Genomic DNA, 6,639 nt, shown 5'->3' on the forward strand with positions numbered 1-6,639 from the left:
AAACCAATGGGAAGGAGTCCGTGTGCGGCTCCAACACGCACAAGAACTCAGCTAAATAAAAGAAAAGAGGAAATGTTCATAGAAAAAGTATAGGCCCTACACTTTTTAAAATTGTCTATTGAAGAAAATCAATTAACATTTTTGACGGGCTGATACATGTAAGTCACAGAGGCTTCAAAAAAATTCATCATATATAACTGGTTGAATTAGATGTCATAAGTTCAAATATGACAAACATTTGTAGGGAAAAATGTTTAATTAAATGTAAGTGTGAATTTGACTCTTTGTTGTGAATATGCAGAGATGTACTGTCATACAATACACGAATAAGCATGATGAATTCGTGTACCTTTTAATTATAAATGCTGATTTTTTTTAAAAAAAACTGTGCTTAGTCTTGTGTTTTGCAGATTCGTTGAAGGCAGATGACAACAAAAAGGGTAGGAGAAGGAGATTTTTTTTTGGAAAAATTCGAAGATTTAGTGGGAGATGACTAAATAAGGCTGACAGTGGTAATTAGTGGATTCTGAAATATGTGCCTTCAATGGTAATCTACAGCCATTGTTCTCACCAAAGCCCCTTTTCCCCTGGTAGGGATACAGTCGGAACTGCATCTGTGAAACTCTTTCTTGTTTACAATGTATTTCATACACGGTATCTATAGATGCATCACGTCAACATAGCTGCAACATTTAAATTTTACAATACACATCACGACGAGCATGTTGTAACTTTCATCAATCGCCAGCGTACCTTGGATACAGTGTTTACATTGACCGCATGGTCCCATTTGACCTTTTAGTATTTGTGAACAGTTCTGACGAACCTCTCTTTAATTTGTTTATTGCGTTTTGCCATAATTGGTCCTGATCCAAAGGCCAAGGAATTTTCATTTTATTTTCAAGCCGATCTTCGAATATCTAGCAGCTTTTCTTCATTAAACTTTAAGTATAACGTTATCCGTATTGGCTTATCAATTAACTTAAGATCTCTAGTGATGTTCGTCGTTCGCTGTTGACGCTGATGGACAAATGAATATAGCGCTATCTCTCTACTCTCTTGCACACTGTCTGGCCGAATTAGTACGATAAAGTCACTATCAGGGTCAGCTCAACTGTTCGCTGAAGATGTTGCATTTGCGATCAAGAGGCTGGATTGCGTCGCCTCACGGGAGATGGCGAGGAACTCAGACAAAATGTTCAGGTTGTCCCTATGTCGGCGTTTTTTCTCATATATGAAAAACTTTTTGCGAAATATCCTGTCGTGGACAATGATTTTCGTTTAAAAAACAAATATTTTTGTGTAACGAATTAGTTTATTTTTTTAAGATTTCTTCTAGGGTCGACAGAAACGCCTAACCCTGCCTAGTTGATCCTGTGTCGATAGAGGAAAATTTTTTTTATACCAAAATCAACAATTCTGTATGGGAAGGAAATACGAAACTTCAGAAGCGTATATGAACGCTCATATGCAGTTGAAGTGCAAGATGCAAGCACATACTTAGAGGCTCGAAAGTTAGCTCCGACCTGCAATGATAACTGACAGGAAACAGGTCTGGTACATGTACTTTCTTCTTCTCAGAGTTGGGCAATTATGGATTGATTCATGTTCACCGTTTATTGGCAAACTTACAGGGTAGACAGTAGAAGAGATTTATTTCATATGCGCTGACAGTTGGAGGATACTAAGAAAAATATTTTTGTCGATTTGAAGCGAACGTCATTCTATTTTGGTAGCCAAGCAGCCGAAAGTAGAAATTTCTTAGTGAAGTGAAAGCTCAGTTTGACCGGTTAAGAAGGGCTTGACTACGCAGTTTCTGCGTAGTGAAGCTTCATTACGTATTCATGGTGACCCCTGGCCAGCTGTCAATAACTTTGGGGGCTTGGGGCTTTTGGCCTGCTTTGCATATGCGTCGTTGGACACGACCTGCCAATCACCCAGGTAGTCAATTAAACTATTAATTGACTGTTTACCGACCCAATTAACACTATCCAGCAGTATCAGTCATATTTTAATCGCGTGGCCCGGGTGGGCACAACGTAGGAACGCGTGTATTTCTATGTGTACGTTTCACTTGTGGTGTTGTTTGTACCATCGTGTGTTTGAAGTCCTTGTTTCACCTACAGCATTACCTTCAAGGTGACAGGCTTACTATTAATGTTCAGTATCATTGCACCGAGTTCTGCCCACGGTGAAAACCACCTGTTTTGCCTACTAATTACTGCCCGTCGCTGCCCGTCCTGAATGTAGCCTATCTATAGCTACAGTAATCACATAAATCATTTATCAGTTTTGATATATACTCCTAAATTGTAAGTTTGATCAAAATCGAGACCACATTCAAGGGCTATGCAGACTGTCCATGTACGCACACACAGTGACAAGAAGGCGGCAAACACCTACTCACCAAGCACATCGAATCGGCGAAAAGAAGCATAAAAAGCTAGGCTCATCGCCAAAACAAACGCGCCAAGCGCTAACAAAAACCCATACCAAGCGGCCCTTTTCAGGGCCACCAAATACTCCAAAAAGGGAACTACCAAAATATACGATAAAATGACATAGAACACAATAACAAAAATCGTACACATAACAAACAACTGAAACACAACATTAAATACAAAATAAACAATCACAGTAACGTAACAGAAAACATGGCCGTGGAAATAAATCAGCTATTTCCAAAGAAAAGCCGACAACAACATGAAATTCAACAACAACCTATCATCGCTCAAACTATGAAACTCCGAAAAATAGTACTAGGCAAAAGCCTTAAAATTCATTCGGACACCAACAAAACCAAACAGAATAAAACCACCTCAGGATTTCAACAAATAAAGTCGTATAATGTGACTACGCTACATCGTGAGACCATGGATGTAAATGGTGAGACACAAACAATCGCAACAACACCAATTCAAAGAAAAGTCAAATTGGACTCCACGAACAACATAAAACAAAAACTTGAAAGCTATCTGAAGCTTCTAAACTCGCACTTCTAGAGATACCCTTTCATACAAGGAAACAAAACATGTCGCGTGCCAAAAGAATCGCGATAAAGCAGCTTGCAAACATTGGACAAATTTTGGGAAAATAACCCTTCGACAAGGGTCGGTTTTTCGTTATTGTCAACACAAACGATTACGTACTCGAATGCGAAAGGCAATTACGTAACACTCAGTATTATACACAACAAGCCAGAACAAACAGTAAACGAACTATTAATTAAAATGTACGAGAACAAGCACATCAACCAGGATACTTGTAAGTATCTTGATCCAATAAACATAAAATACGTACCCCGCAGTGGTACTTATTGCCTAAAAATTCACAAACCTCCGCAAAAATCTAAAAGACACACCAGTCAAAACAAAATTTACCGAAGTAAAGAAATATAGAACAAACAAACCGAACCACCAAACGGACTCACAACGTGACCAAAATTAATATACTTGCCTCGCTAATCGGAAAGCAAGACCACTAAAATGCATTAAAATAAATTTTTCACAAACACAAACTAAGGAAAGAATCTACACTGCGACTGATGAGAAACCACACTCGGGTTTCGAAACGCAAGCGTCAAAGGGCGACTCTATCAACTTTTGTAACAACATAGGTCCGGCTGCGTCTCGCCATAAGCTTTCCCCCACACAAACAAAACATTACCGTACACACTAATCCAAACTTCTCTACAAATATCCAAAGCGAAACAAACATTTCATTAACACAAACAATCGGATAAGAATGTAGGAACACATTTTCGAAACGAATCAAACACAAACTCGACACAAAAACATTTAGGATAGTTAGGTGGGGAGCCTGTTTCACATTTTTTACATCTCGCTATACTGTCTATGATTCTAAAAGTAAAGTCATCTGCCACTTTTTCTGTATACGCGGTTTGGCAAAACTCATCTCTTCAATCGAAAGTCGGGCGATTTCATGGTTCTTTGGGGCACTTAAGTGTACGTCGAGCTTAAGAATGTAGTTACATTCGCGATGTTTTATTCGAAAATTATTTATTCCTTCAAGGACAAATGCACATAATTTATGCTGTTGGAAATACTGGCCGCTCATAAACAAGACAATAAACTCAATATGTGCATCTTTACTTATATTGTCAAAGTACCACCGACACCCACAAAAAACCAAATGGTTCAGTCCAGGTATTTGCAACTCTGCCATCCGACTGGTCAACAGGAAATCAACCATGGGTGTCTTTTGGCACGCGTATACGCCAGTCACCTAGGCGACGGTAATCTGCACCACTTATCACCATCGGGAAGGTACTCCTCCCCATATACCACTGGTGATCCCACCCTCAAGGCACTGCGTCATTCGACCAAGCATTGTTATTGTAATTTCCTGCATAAAATTAACAGCGAGGTCAACCGGTCAAACTCTCTTGGCATTTTCTCTCATGGTCAGTGAGTGCATCCTCCCCGCTGCAATTTGAAACAATTCCCCTCCGTTCCACTACTTCTTTCCTTTCCAAACTCACCACGTTTAAACCCCCATACCTATAGAGAGCACCCCACAAAGATCTACACATCCTATACTCTCTACCTTCCGGGTGGAGTTTCTCAAAGGAGCTCGGCGCGCAAAAGATCAAATTATAAAATGTTCAAGGCAAACGGCGCCAACCAAGATATCGCTTGCGATGGCTTTTCTCAGCAATAGTCTGCGTCGGTTGCTTCTGCGTATAGTAACTGCAAATATACATTGGTATGTTCAGTATGTTACTTCAGACAGTGACATACAAGCACTGCATTTTAAAGGCTTTCACTTGTTCTCGGGTAACAATGCTACTCGTCTGGTATCTAATAGTTCAACCTAGACGCTGTTTTTCAAGAGCTCTGTCGAATATCATGAGACGTTTATTTTTGTTTTTGTTTCTTGTCTTCAAAACAGAAGTGTGTCACAAACAAAATTGTGTACGCATCGATCGTCACTTCTCATTTTTCTGCCTTCTGTTGTGACACAAAAGCAAGTCGACACTAAAATAATTCAGAATTGCAAAGCGTGCCTTCTCTTGCGTACCATACATCGTAGGGTACATGAGGGCAATTTAACGAGACCGTGCATTCCAAATTAGGATAGGTCGCCAACTACAAAGTCAATCAGTATGTTAGTCTGTTAGGCCATTTTCACTGTCCGCACGTCTGTATACACCTCTGCTTGTCGTCTTGCATGCGTGTCTTCGTGTGTTGCATACATTCACGTAAGCACGTATGTCTGTCTATCTATCTATCTATCTATCTATCTATCTATCTATCTATCTATCTATCTCTTAGTGTCTGTCTGTCTGATCAAATTAAACTACATCATTACGTACCATTTGGAATAACCGTTTGGTGAATTGTATGGCTATTTCCACATTATCGTTTGCCCTGGGGGACTCTTTTTGTAACACTTGTCTTATCTACTCTTGGTTACTGCTGGCCATTTCCTGTTCAACGTTTGCGGGGGATGGAAGGCTTATCTTTCCGCCCTGCTTTCCAACCCCGATCTACGTTTAACTTACCTTTTGTCTGCACACGGTCCCTCTGCTCTGCACGTTTACATATATGCCATTCAATGGATCAATGGAAAATTCCCTAAAACGTCAGCCGTTTAGAATCGCCGTGTTTTGAAATCGAGTCCAAAGACACAAAGACTAAAAATAAATCCGTGCCCTGAGATACAACTCAATAAGCACCTGGTTTGATACCCCAGGAATGAAAAACTCCAAAGGCAAGAGTTCTACGATACTCAAATACGTGATGACTGCGACACCAGGAGCCGTCATTATTTATGGCCTGGGGGGTGGGGGGTCGGAGGAATCTAAAGGGGGTCACTCAAGAAATCACAAGCTACAAGGGGGGTTGCTCAAAAGTGGAGAAAAAGAAAGGGGGGCTACTCAATTTTGTTGATATGTACTGAAGCATTTAGTGGAGTTACGAATTAATACAACAATAATAGTAAAGATATGTATATTCATACCCGGTATTTGTGCACACACACACACACACACACACACACACACACACACACACACACACACACACACACACACACATATATATATATAAATCATAATACATATATATATATAAATCATAATACAGGTGGTTTGAAGTAGAAACTAAAATCTCATTACACTATGTGCTTCACGTTATTGTGATCTTCAGACGAGAATGATCAGCTATTCGACGTGGCAAGCCTTATGTTAGAGGCTAGTACTGAGTACATTTTTCAGTATTTCCTGATTAAAGATTGATATACTTGCCTGATCATTCATGAGAAACGTCTGCTTTTTATATTCTATGTTGTATAGGTTACCGATAGGGGAAAATGTGTAAAGCAAGCCAATTCTGATTCTATAAAGTTTAAAACCAGTGGAATGCCTTGACAACAAACCCATCTTTTATTGCAGGAAAATAATAATAAATAATAAATGTGAATAATGTATGTCCGTCGCTATTTTTTCGTTTTCAAAAAATGTACTTGAAATCATTGAACTGGAATATAAGTTTTGGAATACTGTCTCAGATTTCTCTTCCTTTGAGTTTTTTATACGAAAAAAATCTGAAAAAATACTCCCCAAGCACCATCAGATAGCACCATTTTAATCTCTATATTTCAAAAGCTCCAACGGCA

Source organism: Ptychodera flava, chromosome 14, assembly GCF_041260155.1.
Source record: "Ptychodera flava strain L36383 chromosome 14, AS_Pfla_20210202, whole genome shotgun sequence".
In the NCBI taxonomy this organism is placed as follows: Eukaryota; Metazoa; Hemichordata; class Enteropneusta; family Ptychoderidae; genus Ptychodera; species Ptychodera flava.